This window comes from Procambarus clarkii, chromosome 42 (genome assembly GCF_040958095.1).
Source record: "Procambarus clarkii isolate CNS0578487 chromosome 42, FALCON_Pclarkii_2.0, whole genome shotgun sequence".
Lineage (NCBI taxonomy): Eukaryota > Metazoa > Arthropoda > Malacostraca > Decapoda > Cambaridae > Procambarus > Procambarus clarkii.
Genome location: NC_091191.1, coordinates 121,930 through 141,651, shown reverse-complemented (window position 1 = coordinate 141,651; position 19,722 = coordinate 121,930). Strand labels below are relative to the sequence as shown.

Genomic DNA, 19,722 nt, shown 5'->3' with positions numbered 1-19,722 from the left:
CAGTTAATCTATATCTACAAGATAATCTATTACAGGTTGTAGGCCAGATCCTTGTGGTTAGCCTCACGCAACTTGCCGTGGTGAATTGTGACTGTATGGGGAGTGTCGTAGGGTGACTGTGGTCGACTCCCATGACCGTCTTTAAGTTGTATTCGCTCCTATTACAAAAGGCAACAAAAATCGAGTCTTAAATTTGGGGTTGATTGTCCGTAGAGTGTTTTCTACCCTTTGTCCCACTTATCGACGTTCAGTCAACGTTGATTTAACGTCGATAATTTTGATTCGCCATTCTCTAACATGTTTTTTTTTTTAACTGGGAGAGAGAATGGGAGGGACAGTAGGATAGGGAGGGAGAATGGGATAGGAGAAAGACTGTGAGGCAGTGAGAGAGAATAGTAGAGACTTTACAGTCTCCGTGGTGTAGTGGTAAGACACTCGCCTGGCGTTCCGCGAGCGCTATGTCATGGGTTCGTATCCTGGCCGGGGAGGATTTACTGGGCGCAATTCCTTAACTGTAGCCTCTGTTTAACGCAACAGTAAAATGTGTACTTGGATGAAAAAACGATTCTTCGCGGCAGGGGATCGTATTCCAGGGACCATAGGATTAAGGACTTGCCCGAAACGCTACGCGTACTAGTGGCTGTACAAGAATGTAACAACTCTTGTATATATCTCAAAAACAGACATAGACCCCGGGCACCGTCGAGTACCCTGTCAAATATTCAATGAAATAATCTTTCTATAGAAGAGAATATCTTTATCTGAGGTTGAGATCAAACGCATGGGGCTAGTCTCACCAAACTTTACAGTGTCACCGGTGTTGGGTCGGGGAGGGTCACTGGCGGGTCGGGATCGAGCCTCCTGTTCCCTTTTTGCATGAAACGGCCAATTACACTAATTTCCTATCTTCACTAACATTCATCTAGCTGTCGAAATATTATTTCCTACTTGGATTAAATAATAGTTTTGTTTATGTAGTTTATTGACGACGTGTTCAGTGAAAATTGTTACAGGGACGAAGGGGAAGTGGTAAAGGATAGGAAAAGTGGCGAATAATAAGAAAAGTGCAGAAAGATACGGAAGATTGTGAAGGGTAAGGAAGGTGGTGAAGGACAGGAAAAAGGCATTTACCCATTTACCTAGCTGAAAATAGGTATCTGGGGGGTTAAGCAACTGTTTTGGGAAAGGGTTGCGTTTTGAGACTTTGATGAGCTTGCAACGTCATAATAATAATATTTATTTACAAGAAGGTACGGTGGGTATGTGAAATTACATTAGATTGCAATTTTTACATTCTTGCAAAGCCATTAACTCGCAGAACGTTTCGGGGAGTAATAATTTGAAATCGTCAAGCTAATAAGAACTCTCCATAAACCTCTTATCCTTAGCATGTTCGAAGCTTGCTCTGGTAATACTGAACATGTATAACGTAACTCTCCTTGTTGTGTTTCAAAAGTTATAGGTGATAAATAAAATTATTAGGATACCCCTTTTTTGGCTAAAAAATTTACATTTTCTGTTAAAGTCCACCGCGGACTATAGAAAACATATTTGTATTAACGTTTGTTATGAATATAGATAAATCTAGTCCCAGTCAGTCTTTCAGTCTCTGTCTGTCTCTCTCGCTGTCTGTCTGTCTGTCTGTCTGTCTCTCTCTCTCTCTCTCTCTCTCTCTCTCTCTCTCTCTCTCTCTCTCTCTCTCTCTCTCTCTCTCTCTCTCTCTCTCTCTCTCTCTCTCTCTCTCTCTCTCTCTCTCTCTCTCTCTCTCTCTCTCTCTCTCTCTCTCTCTCTCTCTTTCTCTCTCTGGAGAGAGAATGGGAGGAAGTGTGTGTGTGTATTATTAAATATGAATATTAAATACAATTTAATATTCTGTTCTGGGGAATATAGTGTGTATTTACTGTTCCGGGACAGTTCTATGTCCCAGAACTGAGAGGTATGAGCAACGAGGAAAGGCTACGGGAGCTAAACCTCAAGCCTCTGGAAGACAAGAGTAAGGGGAGACATGATAACCACCTACAAAATACTCAGGAGAATTGACAGGGGTGGACAAAGACAAACTCTTTAGCACAGGTGGAACACTGTGGGGACACAGGTGGAAACTTAGTACCCAAATGAGCCACAGAGACAGAAATAATTTGTTCAGTGTCAGAGTAGTTAACAAATAGAATGCATTAAGCAGTGATGTGGTGGAGGCTGACTCTATACACAGTTTCAAATGTAGATTTAATAGACCCCTGAAATGCTCCATAATCTGTAAACCAGTTGATTGACAGTCAAGGGGCAGGATCAAAGAGCCATAACTCTACAACCCGTCCTCTTAAAAATAACGTCACTTTTCGGTGGTATGCGCGCTATGGCCAAATTTGGACGTAATTTGAAATGAAATCGACTCACAAAAGTGACGTACTGTTCCGTTTTCTGTTTGGGTCGTCCTCGTAAGCACAACTAGGTGAGTACACACAATCGCAAAATAAAAAAAACTTGCATGAAACTCTGCCAAAATTACTAAATATTTATCCAAACAATTTGTTTAAAGGTCCAGTGTAACTCACACAAGGGGCAACAACTTCAAGATCAACAAGCCACAATATAAGACGGAAACGAAGATAAGTCTTTTCATCCATAGGGTAATAAACGTATGGAACCGCCTACCCGCCGGAGCCGTGTAATCGTCCCGGCTTGGCGCCCTCTATGGATACTTGCCTTCTAACCTACTTGGGCTACGTTATTCCCATAATAGACAAAAATAATTTCCTAATCAATATAATTGATGCCACAAATGTAAATGCTAGCGAGTATGATAGCAAATGATCATTCCTGGCGCTCCAGTATCTTTCTCTGCTCTCTAGTGTTCTGTTCTTTCTATAGTTTCTCCACGCCCTTTTACTTAGTTCCTTTGCTAGCTTTCAACTCTGATTAAACCATAGGTTTCTCATCTGCATTTCATTTGTTTTTTCCTTTTGGACTGGGTCGAATTTGTCTGCTGCCTCCTTACACTTCTGTGTGATGTAGTCCATGATGTCTTGAACCGTCTTTCCTCTGAGCTCTGTTTCCCAAGCTATTTCAGTTAGGAATTTCCTCATCTCCTCATAGTTTTCCTTCCGGAATGCCGGGCCCCATTGCTTTCTGGTTCTCTTCCTTGAGTACATTAAACGTTCTTCGACTAGATACTCAAACAACAGTACACTGTGATCACTCATACCCACAGGGGGGTTGAAGACTGATTTCCCTAATGTCTGAATCGTTCAGAGTGATTACTAGGTCGAGTCTTGCTGGTTCATCATTGCCTCTCATTCTCGTGAGACCCTTGACATGCTAACTTAAAATGTCAGTGTGTGTGTGTGTGTGTGTGTGTGTGTGTGTGTGTGTGTGTGTGTGTGTGTGTGTGTGTGTGTGTGTGTGTGTGTGTGTGTGTTTACAGGCTTCTTGTCCCCGACAAAACGATTATATTATTATTTTGAGTAATGGTAATGTCTTATCACAGACATAATAACATACTATAAAAACCCACACTTATCTTTATGTGCATTTTATGTAAAAATTTTAACTATACGAAGTCTTGCGCATAAAACACATATACTGTATAAGTGTGGGGTTTTATCCTATAGACTAATAATAATAAATAATAAAAGGAATTATTATTATTTAGGCATTTATTAATTTTAGGCATGTGTTAGGTTCGTTTAAGTTCCATTGGCAGTTACTGTACGTGTAGTCAGTGTAGCTACATTCTACACCCGACTTGCATTTAAGGCCTAAATGCGTTACCAGTACGACATCGATGACGTCGCTGCCAGACGTAGGGCGCGTTAACCTCGACAAATTAAATTTAGTCTCTCATGAAGGCCAAAAGAGCCACAATTCACGCTGTCACTGTATAACGCTTGCCTTGTGAATATCGCCAGTTACTAAGCTGTATAATATCTATCTATAGCAGCAGCAACAACAACTTTTCTGTCAAATATGGTGTATATATAATAATGTATATTATGCTAACCAATAGGAACACTTTGCTTCTCGGTGAATATATGCTTGAGTTGTTGACCAGACCACACACTAGAAGGTGAAGGGACGACGACGTTTCGGTCCGTCCTGGACCATTCTCAATCGACTTGAGAATGGTCCAGGACGGACCGAAACGTCGTCGTCCCTTCACCTTCTAGTGTGTGGTCTGGTCAACATACTGTAGCCACGTTATTGTGACTCATCGCCTGCATATGCTTGAGTTGATTTTGATTCTTTGATTCTTCATAATTAAGTAAATCACTGACGCAAATTGTTCAGTTTAGAGACTATTGTGGTCCAGTTCTTTAAGCAGTTGTTCTTTAAAAGTCTATTAATATATATATATATATATATATATATATATATATATATATATATATATATATATATATATATATATTATAGACATTAAACTGTTTAAATTTCTTATCAAAATTGTAACTTGCTTAGTTAAATTAATTTAGCCCATTAGGTAACCTTTTCTATTACCGCCCACAGGATAGGTATGGTGTCCACTACCACCCACAGGATGGGTATGTGTCCACTACCATCCACAGGATGGGTATGGTGTCCACTACCACCCACAGGATGAGTATGGTGTCCACTACCACCCACAGGATGGGTATGGTGTCCACTACCATCCACAGGATAGGTATGGTGTCCACTACCACCCACAGGATGTGTATGGTGTCCACTACCATCCACAGGATGGGTATGGTGTCCACTACCATCCACAGGATAGGTATGGTGTCCACTACCACCCACAGGATGGGTATAGTGTTCACTTCCACCCACAGGATGGGTATGGTGTCCACTACCATCCACAGAATGTGTATGGTGTCCACTTCCACCCACAGAATGGGTATAGTGTTCACTTCCACCCACAGGATAGGTATAGTGTCCACTACCACCCACAGAATGTGTATGGTGTCCACTACCATCCACAGAATGTGTATGGTGTCCACTTCCACCCACAGGATGGGTATGGTGTCCACTACCATCCACAGGATAGGTATGGTGTCCACTACCACCCACAGAATGGGTATAGTGTTCACTTCCACCCACAGGATGGGTATGGTGTCCACTACCATCCACAGGATAGGTATGGTGTCCACTACCATCCACAGAATGGGTATAGTGTTCACTTCCACCCACAGGATGGGTATGGTGTCCACTACCATCCACAGGATAGGTATGGTGTCCACTACCACCCACAGGATAGGTATGGTGTCCACTACCACCCACAGGATGGGTATGGTGTCCACTACCACCCACAGAATGGGTATAGTGTTCACTTCCACCCACAGGATAGGTATAGTGTCCACTACCACCCACAGAATGGGTATAGTGTTCACTTCCACCCACAGGATAGGTATGGTGTCCACTACCACCCACAGAATGGGTATGGTGTCCACTTCCACCCACAGGATAGGTATAGTGTCCACTACCACCCACAGAATGGGTATAGTGTTCACTTCCTCCCACTGGATAGGTATAGTGTCCACTACCACCCACAGAATGTGTATGTTCATGATAAAAGAACAAACTCAAATTACTTCTGACCTGACACAATCCAGTTACAGTTTAGGGCAGATAATGACCATAATATGAACAAGGAAGTTAAAAGCAATAGCTGTAGCCTCTGTACACGGATCAACAAAACCGGGTATAACATAAGACAAATTATATATTATTAAGACACAAGTACATAGTACAAATAGGTGAGTATAGAGAAGCCAGTTCACCAACCATTATACACTGCTGGCCCGGCAGCTGGAGCTCAACTCCGCTGAAATATAATTATAAGTAAGACAGTTTCAATCGAAGATGAACAGAGCGGCGGACGAAGCACAGTGAAAAATTAAGTCTGATGGTGGTGGTGGAGAAGTCTTTTCGTATATGAAAACTGTTTCCTATTTACTTTTTGTTGTACTAAACTGTACCTAACTGAACATAACCCAGTCTAACGTAATGTAACGTAGCCTAACTTAGGCATACCGAAAGCCAGCCTAACTCGACGGTATGTATTGTTCTAGCAATTAGAAGACGAGCTGTATGCGAAACGCCTGCATACACTTCGACGGTCCCCTGGTGGTGGTGGGGAGGAGCAGACAGTGTTGGTGTCCTCCCCAGCAGCAGCAGCAGCAGCAGCGGCGCCTCGGTGTGCAACAGTTGGTTGGTGACTAGTGTGGCAGATGGGTCGTTGTGCCCTCCTGCTCCTCGCTCTACCCTCCCCCCGGCCCTCCTCACCACCGCTCTGCCTCTTACACTTCCGTAAAGGTAAGTCGCCTGTCACCATTGGCTGTTGCTGTGAGCTTGAGGCAAGGTGCTGCTGGAGTCCGGGGCGAGTGTGTGTGTGTTCTGGGTGACAGCTGACTGACCAGGAGAGATGCACCTGACCGCGTGGCTGACCACACGGCAGTGGGACTAATAGTGGGTCTAGAGTAGTCGTGGGTCCAAGAGATTAGAGTGGGGGGACGAATGACTGGTCGTGGGTCGAGGTGTGTTGTTCCTCCTCATGTAAGCACTGTAAAGACACAATTATTATCTCTAGCAAACGGGAATTTCAGCACTAGGGGGAAATAACAACTCTGAAGTTCATGAACAAGTGGGTTTGGAAGGGTTTTCAATGCTAAATCTTAACAGGTTTGGAGAGACCACGGCCGCGATGCCTCAGCGTAACGAATTGTTTAAAACGCTGAAGGTCATGTTACGGAGCACAACAATACCTTGGATGGTAACAATTTGGCTTGTCAACTCTACGCGCTCTCCATAAACAAGTGTCTTGACAAGTTCTCGGTTGAGAGTAGTGCAGTTGTAAGCACAATACTGATACAATTGTATTCATCTATTAACAATCACATGTAAAATTAATGTGACTATTGATCCTCAAAGAGGTGACACAATAACATATCCTATTCCCAAATCTAAAAAGTAAACAAACTTTGTAAACAAAAGTAAACAAACAGTATCTCTGGGAGTTTGCACCACCTGCTGATGAAGACTTTACTAAATGTAAAATGTAAGCAAACTATTTCCCCATACTTTGCGTCATTATGTAATTGAATTAAAAAAATCGCAGAATCGGAAACAACTCTCAATGGTGCTGAAGAAGTGTGTAAGTAAATCATTCAGTATGTACTACCACAAATCTTGGCCAAGTATCCAGAGTTTGTTTACAGCAGGTAATTCCTGCACATGACTGCGAAGCTGGCGCCCAGTTGGGTGGGTGTGGAGCAGGATTAGTTACTATTTACCAAGACACGCTGCACATGTAAATTGCCTTGTATAGAGACTTGTAGGCCACGTCATGAACCACTTGCAATATTAAGACTTGTGTATATATGAATGTACATATATAAATATATACATATGTGCCCCGATATGTTAAAAATTGTGTAACTAGCTTCACAATTTGTTACTTGGCTTAATGAACTAGAGTCCAGTTCCGGACGCATTATTTTCCTCTTAACTCTTTCCACCACTGCCCACGGGATGGGTATTGGCTGCGTAATAGGTTGAAATAAACACACTATGTAAATAGTTATATTACTGTAGGGTGCTGAGCGATTCCATGGGGGATATTGAGCGGCACTGTAGAATATTGAGCAGTACAGGAATACAGATGACGCCAGGGGTCGTGTAGCAAGGAGGGCGCGGGCCGACCTCAGAATAGTACCTTGCTCAGGGACGACGACACGTGGCGCTCTGAACCCCTGCTCGTGGTGGCTGCTGCACCACGGCTAGTAGCGCCCGTGCTAGCTAAGCTCGGGTCCCGTAATTGGGTTGATATTTTACACACAGTATTACTTACATATAGTAAGTCTAATGTTGTACAAGGTGGTCCTAAACTCTCCGTACAAACGCGTTTTCTAATCACAACTTACACATCTTCTCTACAGTAGTCTGAATGGGTGTCATTTCTCCGAAAACACATGGGGCTGCGACTCTCCTTCACATGGGACACTTGACAGCCATGAAGATACGAAACATGAACACATTCGAAAGGCAGAGTTGCGCCCGTCACCCAGTGTGTTGAGATGAGGCTATATTAATTATAGTTACTCTTTGGTTGTGCTCGGGCAGTCATCCCTGTATGAATTGAAATGTCATTATAACGTCTCACAGGATTGGAATTAATTCACTCCATTGCAATTTCAGATGCAATACACAATGTTTAAACAGGTATAGAAATTTCTTTATATATAGCTTTGATTAGTTTAGGGTAGCTGCACCAATGCAGATGTACCTAATGTATTAATAAAAAAATGTTTACACAATAATATATTAAGATATTAGTTTTTTTAATACGGTTTAGCTGTGGCTAAAGTTATTCACTGTAGATTTAGCAGTCAATGACGAATAGTCACGGTATAACATTTTCATTAGTTACTGGAGTTCGTTAGAGAGCACACAACTCTCAAGTTTATAAACGGTCTCGGTTGTGATAACGTTTTGTTTTCTAATGCGCCATAGTAGTCAATTGACCAACCTGTGACGTCATTATTAATCTATTGGGGCTGAGCGCTCTTGCTCTCTCTCACTGTCACACTCGCTCACTACACGAGGAAGAAAACCGCCAACTTCCTCACGAAGAACTGCCCCGGCACTAAGCGAAACGCCTTGAAGGAGAAATGTCATTTGTCTTCACATGCCCACTTGAGGACTGTCAGCCCTCAACGATCTCTGTATATAGGCAAGATGACAAAGTCTCCTTCAAGTCGCCTGACTATGCACAAACAAGAAAATTCCATCTGAGAACATGTAATTTCGGTCTTTTTTCTCAGATTTAACAAATCAAAACAGGTTTCAAGTAAACAAATCTGAATGGTAGCATGTGACCTCTAATGTTTACGAGGTCAGGTCAGAAGAGCTGGAGGTTGATCCTTAAAAGCATTAAAGTACAGTATGTAAAAGTTGTCCTTACTGCATTAATAGTATAATTTGACTCGGAGAAAGTCCTACTTAGACATGTGTAAAAGTGTACTTGGACTTGAATGTCCCTCCCCAACTTGTCTCCCCCTTACTTCACAGGCCCCCCCCCCCCCTCCTTTCTCCTCTCTCCCCCCTCCCACGATGGCGAGTCTAATACCCGGCTAGATATGCTTGCTGGGATCATGTCGCCCTGGCGCATTGAGAGCCGATTTATAGAGGGATTAGAGTATGTCTGGAGTTGGAGGGGCGAGGGGGGGTGGTGGTGGGTGTGGGCGGAGTGGTTGTGGTGGGAGTGTGAGAATAGTGGCATTGGGTGTGGGAGGGTGGTGGCAAGAGGCTATACATGGTTGCAGTGGGATGGAGATTACATTGTTGAAGATGACACCACTTTATTGTAAGTGAGCGAGAGTGTGAACGGTGGGATTTATGGAGGGAGTGGGCGGGTCTTGTCAGGTAATAAAGTACAATAAAAATACCAAGAGCGAGGAGCATACCTGAGCGTCTTCGCGCAGTCATGCACGGGATATTTCCTGCGCGGGCGCTTGCGACACATGGAGGGGTAGGTAAGGTAGACTGCTGACCCAACCACTATTGCACCACAACTTCTCGACCGTCGCACAGTATGACATCACTCTTTCCCCCCCCACCCCCCTCCTACCCCCCTCCTACCCCCTCCCCCCCCCCTCTCTGCTAATTGACGGTGTAAGAACTAAATAGTCAGTGCAGACGATGAGTCGCAATAACGTGGCTGAAGAATCGACTTGAGAATGGTCCAGGACGGACCGAAACGTCGTCGTCCCTTCACCTTCTAGTGTGCGGTCTGGTCAACAATAGATAGTCAGTGTTGGAACTTGTCTTGCAGCAGGGTAAAAAGTTATGAAGGTCGTGGCAACAGTCGAACTTCAGAAGGAACAGTTTAGACAAATCATGGTAAATGATGTACAGATATGGATTGCAAAGTGCAGAACAATATCCCTCAGTTGGAATGTGGTTAATTCTTCAATTACATGAATCGGGTGCTAATGAAGATTACAACGCTATTAAGGCACTGACTAGCTTGTTCTACTCTGCAGAAGCAAATCTAAGCTGGCGATTATCCTTAGTAGTCTTGGCCTTTGGGATCTTCAGTGATTGCATCTAGGAACATCAGTTTTCAACAATCTGAAACAACTAAAAGATGTTTTATAAATACTGTACTATGTATAATTATTGTAATAAATCGTTTAATGAACAAAAAATAAATATTGACGGTGTTTAATCAATTTAAAAACGTTGATTAAACCTTTTTTCGAAAATGTTTTGCCTGTACGGACGAAGCCTAACATTTTGGTTACGGGTGACGTTATTTCCTCAGCTAACAGGTTTAAATGACTGTTGGGAAGGGGGAAAAAGTTTTACAGATTCCGTGAATTGTTGGGGAGGTTCCCGCCCGCTCCTCGCTGTGTGTGCTCGAGGTCTCACTGGGGGAGACATCTCCCGTCACGTAGGGATGCAGTCGCACCTCCACAGATCTCCAGTATCAGCTAATGATACTGGTAATGGCTCCAAAGGGCCACCACTTTAAAGGGCTACTCATGCCTGTGCCACCTTTTGGGTGGCTTAATCTTCATCAATCAATCGCTGTGTGCGCGTCTACGGTATATACAGTCATCTTTGACCCCTTGTTCCGCTGCAGCTGCCTGTTCTGCAGTATATTGACGCGATCAAAATGTCATATCTGCTTTCGAAATTGAGGTAACTTCTACCTATATGTGTAGTTCATTCCATGTTCCAGACGGCGAAGGAGACGTTTTCTCTTACTCATCTGTGTCTAGATTCACCCCATGTCCTCTCCTTCTTTCGCTACACACGTTAACATATCCTCTTTTATACCCTATCAATTCACACAAGTATTTTCTATCGTGTCTTTTTTTTTCCTTCGTTTTTCTAACATTGTGTAGCTTATTTCAGTCATTTTCATACCTTTTCTCATTTAGTTCCTGGACATGCTGTACTTCGTTTCAAAATCTTAAATAATTTTAAAGTTTCATTGCATGATTTTTGATGTACGGACTAAACGTCGGGGTTGCATGCTCTAGGACTGGTCTTACGTAGGTCGTGTATTCTCTCCATTTTGTGGTACCTTGCACTTCTTGGTATCGAGTTCTAATAATCCTTTCTTAGACCAATTTTGTAACCTGTCTTTAGGTCTTTTTGGAGTGTACTGTAATCTTCTGCCACTATTGCTCCCTTACTTTGTATTATCCGCAGACATCGACGTGTAGGACTTAACCCTCGTGGTTAAAGCATCGACATACTTGAGGAATAGGAGGTTTCAAGGACCGATCCTTGGGGGGGGGGGAGTTTTCAGGGGAAAGCGCCAAGTCATTATGACTATATAGCACTTGGAAAGGGTCAGGATAAGGATTTGGGATGGGACGGGGGGGGGGGGGGGGAAAGGAATGGTGCCTCAACCACTTGGATGGTCGGGGATTGAACGCCGATCTGCATGAAGCGAGACCGTCGCTCTACCGTCCAGCCCACGTAGTTGGACTGGGGGTGGGGGGGTGAGGGTGGAAGGGGACTGTTTTTTCTCTCTCGGGTTCACCCATCCGTTTGTTACCCGGAGGGTTAAGTAGAGTGTAGTAGTACTTGTATTAATGTCTGTATAAGTGGGTGCACGAGTACCCGCATCCTCCCCCTCCCCTCCCCTCCCTCTCGCTAGCTGGGAGGGGTTGAGGGAAAAGGGGGGGAGGGGGGACCTCTTCCTCCCACTAGAGGGAGTTGAGAGTGGAAGATTAAAATAGGTAAATAAAAATTAACAAAACGAGACACGTTTAAAAAAATCTTTATACTGTATGATGGGTAAGTTTTCGTGGCCCACCTTGTATACTTCAAAAGCCTCGGCTTTGTTATAATTACTGTATTTCACGAAAGTTCTATTCAAGCTGGATTCACCCCCCCCCCCCCAGCTGTCTTTAATCGGGATGAACCGGAAATTAAACAAATGGTTTAACGTTCTGCTTTAAATGACGAACAAATCTGGTTGCCTAAATTAATTATGTTGGAGAGTGAAGGTTTTGTAATTGTTTGTGTTCTCGTTCAACTCTGGCTTGTTCACGCGTAGGTTTGTTCACGCGTAGGTTTGTTCACGCGTAGGTTTGTTCACGCGTAGGTTTGTTCACGCGTAGGTTTGTTCACGCGTAGGACGAGAAAGAGCTGACTGTGAAGGTTATTAAGTAGTTGTCCAGGTGTGTTGAACAAGCAGTAATATTAGGTAACTGTGATCCCTCAAGCTCTTCCGTGCTGCCTCACAAGCGGCCGTGCTCTCGCATACACATACCAGCTCGCACGCGCCTCTCAGCACATGCATACACCTGTGTGGGTGCACGTACAGCGACACTTCCTCTCTCTGCAATGTCGGCGTTCGATTCCCGATGGTCCAAGTGGTTGGGCACAGCTCCTCAACTCAGGCGTCTATATTCCAGCTCATTGTCCTCGCCCCCACTCTCCAGTGACTTGCCTAAAACCTGATCCTCATAATTATTTTACCTTTAACAGCAAACATGACAAAGTATTACAAGAATGGAAGGAATTAAGTCTGAATAGAAATCTGGAAGGCGGGGGCCCAGGAGATGGACCTCTCCCTAAAGATAGCACTTAAGCGCGCACTGTATACCACCGAACACAGCCCCGCTCTTATCCCAGGTAAGTCCACAACGGGCTCACCATAGCCCGTGCTACTTAGAACTTTTGGTTCCAAGTCTTTAAGCGAATCTTAAACAACAACAACAACATGTATACCACAGCTGCCATGTCTTCAATACAACACAACCAACGACCAGCTCCAGTCGTTAGCCACACGGGGAAATTCATTTATCTCCATCTCGACAGAAAAAAGGACATTCCTCTCACACCTGCTGACAGAACTCTGACTCTTTCCTCCGTAATACTTCTAGTTGATGTGAGAAAAACATCGACCTTCGCTTTACTAAATGTCTCTGTGTTGGTGGGACGGTTACGGGGAAGGAGCTGCAGGTGGGAGACCATGTGGGAGTTTGTGGGACTCTGGGGGCATTAAATATGCAGACGCTGTGGGAGTATTGTGGGCGGGGGATCTGTAGCATGGCGTGAAGGCTAGTGTAGTGGTGTCTGGTGAAGGGGTGGATTAGTTGAGTGGTGGGATGCTGGAGTACCAGGTTCATGAGGACATCTGCCCACGCTGGATGTCTCTTGTAGACCTCGCCCTCTCCACACTTGCCTAAGATGGCGAGAGATGAGAATAGGTAGGGGGAGGGAGGGAGGGAAGCCTGACACAGCTGATCTGAATTCAATGTACTCGATCTTCAATATATAATGTTCTCAAGCTTCAATATATATATAATACACAATTCTGCATGCCTTAAGATCATTAAATAAACGCAACAGCTATTTGCATGTTGCTTTTGTAAAGCTTGCGAGTACTAAGAGTCGTGAAGTTTATATTAGTGGGGCAATGCCTTGTCCCAACAAGTAGTCATTGTGCGCGTGCGCCCTCCGCATAAGCGACGGAGCCCAACATGCCCTTCAACCTTCAACCTTCAAAACACCTGAAGGACTCAAATTAATGAAGGTTCATAATTACTGCGGCCCCATCCATCATGCCGGGGCCACCGTGTATGTGGACAAACAGCTGCCATTTACCGGTCGGGATAGCAGAGTTCTGTACGTTTTTCAGTCTGCTTATGTTGCACCTTGTGGCTCGAAGTACTTCAGGGAATATTGTGTTGAGAACAGTAAACAATAAACACTCTTATGATGGCTCTTTGTAATTCTGATTTTCCTGGTTCATTCCATCCTGTTGAACTTCCATGGCTTTGATGAGGTTCTAATACTGTTCATTGTAAGGTAATTATGAGATGAAAACGTTACCTTACCTTGAGGTGCTTCCGGGGCTTAGCGTCCCCGCGGCCCGGTCGTCGACCAGGCCTCCTTTAGTGTGTACAACACTTGGAGAGAGAGGTATGAGAGTGAACTTTGAGACTATTCGTCAGGTTCTGGCTCGTTGTCTTGAAGATTCCTTATCTCGTCTCGTAAATGTGCTCATTCATGCTCTCTTATCTCGAGTGTTTTGTTTTACACAAGTCGTCTGTGTATATATCTGGTCCTTGCGTTTGTATGTGTTTATGCTTCTGCACTCTCGCCTGGCTCTTTCCTCACTGGCTGCCTCCCTCACTTTCTGTAAATCTCTCAATTCAGTTAGCTTCAGCTCTGATTTTTTCATTGATTATTTCATGTTCCATAGCCAGCTCTTAGAATGAGAAAATGTACAGGAATATGTTGTTCTCCCTCTGGAATTCTCTCTGGTGCTTTATCTCTCCATTTTGTGTCCACTCTTCCTCTCGTGGCGTGTTGAGAACCAGGCACAAGCCACAATGGATGTATGTGGGATATTAGTTTAAGATTTAGTTAGTACCCGGATGTATACTGGTTTGGAAACGGGGATATGTTGTTATGGAACAAATTAAGACATGGAATCGTTGGATTGTTCCAGCCGTAGATTAGTAATGTATATTAATTATTTCGGTGGATATACGTAGAAGCTGCTGCCTCCTGGCTCTTCTGAAGTTGACTTTATTCTTGTTAGTGTCAGAACCAGGGGTGAGAGGTGCATCCTAAAGAGAGACCGTTGGTCAGCTGTAAAACTTGTTGCTGGTGAGTTAGTGAGAAGCTTGACACCAAACCTGCCACCAGCCCGCGCCTCGCTGGTGCCAGTGACCCGCGACCAGAGGAAGTGGGTGTGGAGAGGTGGTGTGGCCACTGCTCAAGGCGGCAGGGAGGGAGGGAGAGTGCGGGGGAAAATAATGAGATGGATGAGGATGCTGCGATATAATTATGAACAAAAGATCAAAGCAAGGTACTGTGTGTATACTAGCCTTAGTGTGTGTGTGTGCTCGCGCGTGTGTACTCGCATAGTTATATTTGCGTGGGTGAGCTTGGTCTCTTGGGTCCGCCTCTCTACCCTTAATAGACTGCTGTATATCAACACGTGTGTATGGAGTCAGCCTCCGCCACTTAGTAATGAATACCATGTATTCACAATTGACACTGACAAGTTTTTCTAACATGGATAAAACATTTACGTGCTTAAGTTACATCAATGGCCTCTTTTCCGTGTACCACCCATGCTATATAGTTTGTCCTTGTCTGCCCTACCTATTCCGCTGACAATTTTGTACGAAGTAATCATGTTCCCCCCTGTGTCTCTCCTCCGGTGAAGAGAGGTTAAAATTCCAGTTAAGTCCTTTCTCGTAAATCAATCCTCTCGACTCTGGAACTGGTATGATGTCATAAATCTTGAACCCTTCTCCAACCTCGTTTATAAATTTAACGAGGGAGGAGCTCAATGTTGCACGCTCTAAGCTTGCACTCTCTGCACGTTTTGCTAGTGTCTTGGCCGTGTACCGTCACCTCGGTTATCTTGAGGGTTATTTTGAGATGATTTCGGGGCTTTTTAGTGTCCCCGCGGCCCGGTCCTCGACCAGGCCTCCACCCCCAGGAAGCAGCCCGTGACAGCTGACTAACACCCAGGTACCTATTTTACTGCTAGGTAACAGGGTCATAGGGTGAAAGAAACTCTGCCCACTGTTTCTCACCCTCAGCTAGTCATGTATTGACATAACTTCCCTTGCAACTTGATCATAAATTTGGGTTAATGAAACTTGTAGCTAGTACACAACACATTGCTTTGAACCCCTTTTATGTGGTTCTGGAACCTTTTCCACTATCATATATGGGATGGATAAGAGAACTAAATGTGAACTTTCGTATGTGAACTAAACAAAAGCTGGCGCGGCATTTTCCAGAAGTGATCTGACGCGCGTAGTATATGCAACGTTGTATACGCCTTGCTGTATGGTTTGTGTGTGTGTATGTGGGTGTTGGTGCTGGGCGGGGTACTAGACACCACAATTGGGTGGAGTTCATCTCTTCTCCCCCCATACCCGGCACGCCCGCCTCGCCCAGCGAGTTGTTCCGCCGCCCACCCATCCCTCTGCCCCCCCCACCCACCCACCCATCCCTCTGCCCCCCCACACCCACCCAACCCTCTGCCCCCCCCCCCCACACCCACCCAATCCCATCCCAGTCCTTCCATATTCATATTGTCTCTCTCTCTCTTGCTTGCTTTGTTTGTTTTTCGCCGTCTTTCAATATATTATATAAGAGGAACTTATTTTCAGTGCGTAATGCGTACAAATTGGCGAATGGGTGTTGGTGGGGTGGGGGGGAAGCCCGATGCTTTAACGAGCCTGGCCTGAGGACAGGTTGCCGATCATTGGGGGGGCTGGGATGTCTGGACCTGGAGGGTCTAGATGGTGTACGTGTCGTCTTTAAGGACTTCATCACTGATTAAACGTTGACAAGTGAGACGCCGTTTTCTATTAGCCTATCATCTCTTTTTTGTTTCTTTTCCTCCTTTTCTGTACCTCGGCCTTTACTGTTCTTGTTCTTCTGATCCACTATTCATCTTGTTTTTCACTTTCTTCTCTTGCGTCCTCTTCCATTTACTCGTAAATGGTGGAGTTATAAGTACTCTTAATCGACTTTTATTGCTCCTTCTCTCTCCTCCTCTTTATCCTCGTCCTTTTTAATTTCCCCTCCTTCCACATAATCCCTTTCCTCCTTAATATTCACGTTGAGTTTCCAGTTTACAACGATCTGAAGTCTGTCAACAGCTTCAGTTCAAAGACTCTATAGCAAAGTTTAGCCGGGTTAACCCTCCACAGAGGGGGGGGGGCTTCAGGAGCTAGCTCCTCCTGCCCCCCTCCCACAGAGGGGGGGCTTCAGGAGCTACCTCCTCCTGCAGGACGCCGAGGGGGGGGCTTCAGGAGCTACCTCCTCCTGCAGGACGCCGCTCGCGTTAACCGCCCACTAACTCTACTCCATCGATCTACTTTTACGATACCAAATGGCGTTTAACCGGAGTTAATTTGGTGTAGAGTGAGACCCGCGAAGTGCTTTTGGACATAAAAAATGGGGTTTGTGTGTTGGCTCGATTACGCCACTTGGTCTGGGATGGTCCTGGCGTGAGAGGACGTGCTAATAAAGCCATTTTTGGACAGTGCCTTTTTCTGCCTCGATGATGCCCATGTGTGCGGTCCTGTACACAGGCTGCTTTTTCACTTAGTTATGGTCTAGATGAGAGACTCGGTAGGGGCCATCAGGGAGGATTCGAACCTGCTCACTTGGTACTCCCAAGCGGGTTCAGCCCCAATGTCTGTCTCTGTCAGACAGTCTGACTGTCACGCAACTAGAGACGGTTAATGAGACAGACACACTGACACACAATCAGTTGGTCCAGAACGAGGTATTGGAGTGAAGCCAGCCAGGGCGAGCACACATTTTACCGAGCAGGGTCTAAGACCTGTGAACAAGTATGTATCGTCATTACTACTCGATAAACAAACCCAACCCTGCGAAAACAATATCGAGTGTTGCCGCGGGACCATTGAGCAAACTGTACGAGCCTGTGGTCCTATGACGGTACTCGCCCTAAATGTATGTGAAGGGTCGAGCCCCGCCTCTTGGACTCCGCCTTACCTGCTGTCCGTTGTGTAATGTGCAGCGATTTCCGACCCTCCTGTTTCCTGTCACGTATAAACCTACAGTACTTTTAATACCGTTTAGATTCAACTCTTTTTTTTCCATCTTCAGTCCGTTTCACTATTACGCTTTCGTCTTGAGTTGGTTGTGTGTGTACGCACGTGTTTACTTTTACGAAAGAATGTAACAAAGTCCATTAGTTTGTAAATATTGGGTGGTGGTGCATTAACATGTGTGTGGTCATGGGTTTAAGGTAGATTCTGATGGGCATTCTTAACATACCAGCTTCACCCATCACTAGTGCTCTTGTCTCTTCACCTTTCTTCTTCCATCCTTCCTCTCACATTCTTCTCCTCTCTTCCTTTCTCTCCCTCACACACTCATTGATCTCCAGTACTTGTAGCACCTCAGGCATCAGGACTGTTTTAATTGTTTACATCAATATTTAAGTATTCCTTTTAAAACAGGTATTTCTCCGTCGCCGGCTTAAGTGTGTTCTTTCCTTGCAGGGACGGCTGGTGTGACCACACCTGTCTGAGCCTTATTAAGCATCCTGTCCAGGTGAGTCTTGGAATCCAGTTCTTGGTCGTATATCTCTGCCCCATTTCACCCGCCACCCTGTCATACGGGCTCACCATAGTCCGTGCTACTTGGAACTTGTTCAGAGTAGCTGAATCTATAACAACATGTCGCCACCCCACTACAACTTACAACCACTTGCAGCCACCCACAGTCTGCCACAGTCACAACTCGATAAACAGTAGTTGAGACAAGCTGTAATAATGAACAGTTGTTAACCACCACACGACGTCTAGCTTCACCGTGACGACCGTACCATTCCATCCCTTCTCAGATTCTCCCATTTTTCCATTCTCAGGTTATATAGACTCACTTTTCATATAAAAAGAATATTGATGTGTATATTCACCTAGTTGTGCTTGCGGGGGTTGAGCTCTGCTCTTTCGGCCCGCCTCTCAACTGTCAATCAATCAACTATAACTACAATTTTTTTTTCTCCCCACCCCACACAGTGGCAAAATTTCATTTGTACTACAGTAGGTGACTTTAAGGAAGGATAGGTAGACTGCATCTTCCTAGACTGCCCAAAATCTGTTGATACAGTTCTTTTAATAAGATTAGAGTGTAAATGACAATGGGAAACGCTTGATTTTTTACGTGTTCGGTGTATCCTATTCCCTGCCTCCTACTCCCCCTCACGTCGCTCGTCTTTAAACGAAAAATCACCTTATTATTATTATTAACATCTTTATTGACAAAATTAATTACAATTTTGTCAAATCTGAGGATTTTGAGTCTTATTAAAATGAGGATAATCCTGGTATCAGATATATTTTTTCGCATCCTAAAACTGTTTTAAAATATTAGAAACTTGAATTTCTTGAATTGTTTGTCGAAGCGTCTGCTGGACATGTTTGATGGGAGTAGAGAATTTTGTCTCATTTCGCGCTAGCATCTGGAAGTTGGTGTTTATATTACTCTCGCTTATTTACATTTGGTAGTATAGGCCTCGTTCACATGTTGTTGTTGTTATAGATTCAGCTACTCGGAACAAGTTCCAAGTAGCACGGGCTATGGTGAGCCCATAACTTACCTGGCACAGGAGCGGGGCAAGAAGCGCTCGTTCACAGCCTCAGTCGCAGTTTTTCACGCGAGTATGATAGCATAATATTTACAGCCAGGTATACTAAATTCCCTTCACACTGTGTCATTCTGTCAAGTGTGTACTGGTGTAATCATCCTCCGGCCGCTGCACTGTACCATATTATACCTCTGTACCTTTCCCCTCAAATCAACAATGTACCATTCTGTCTCCCTCCTGTTCTTTGCCCCTTTCCCCCCTCTCTACCCCTCCTGAGGCGCTGCACTGTGCAGGTCATACCACCACCTTCCCCCCTCACCCCCTAACCAATCCCTTATCCCCTAACCAATCCCTCCCCCCTCCCCTCCCCGTAACCCGTCCCCCGACCCTCACTCCCCCCCCCCTCCTCCATGGGGCGCTACGACACTTGGAGGTCAGTCGTGTTACCTGACGCTCGTTCGAGGATGTGATACGACTCTGTAGGTCGTCCGTGTAATCTAAACCGGTTGTTGATGAGCTAAACGATGTTCAGCGGTTAAGGATGGATATTCATTACCGTGAACTACGTCCAGTGCTCGGTGTGGTGGGCTGGCTTCCTTGTCTAGCCGTGTTCCTCT

General features: G+C 44.8%; 1 protein-coding gene across 2 annotated transcripts in view; it reads left to right on the top strand.

Moving 5' to 3' along the window:
* The first annotated feature begins 6,117 nt into the window (after positions 1-6,117).
* Positions 6,118-19,722, top strand: part of LOC123770271 (tetraspanin-9) — a 61,423-nt gene continuing 47,818 nt past the window's right edge. The window contains exons 1-2 of one of the 2 annotated variants that reach the window (XM_045761968.2): positions 6,118-6,288; positions 18,015-18,066. The gene's annotated coding sequence lies outside the window, so the exon portion shown is untranslated. The remainder of the gene's footprint in view (positions 6,289-18,014; positions 18,067-19,722) is intronic. The other variant, XM_045761969.2, reaches the window with a different exon arrangement.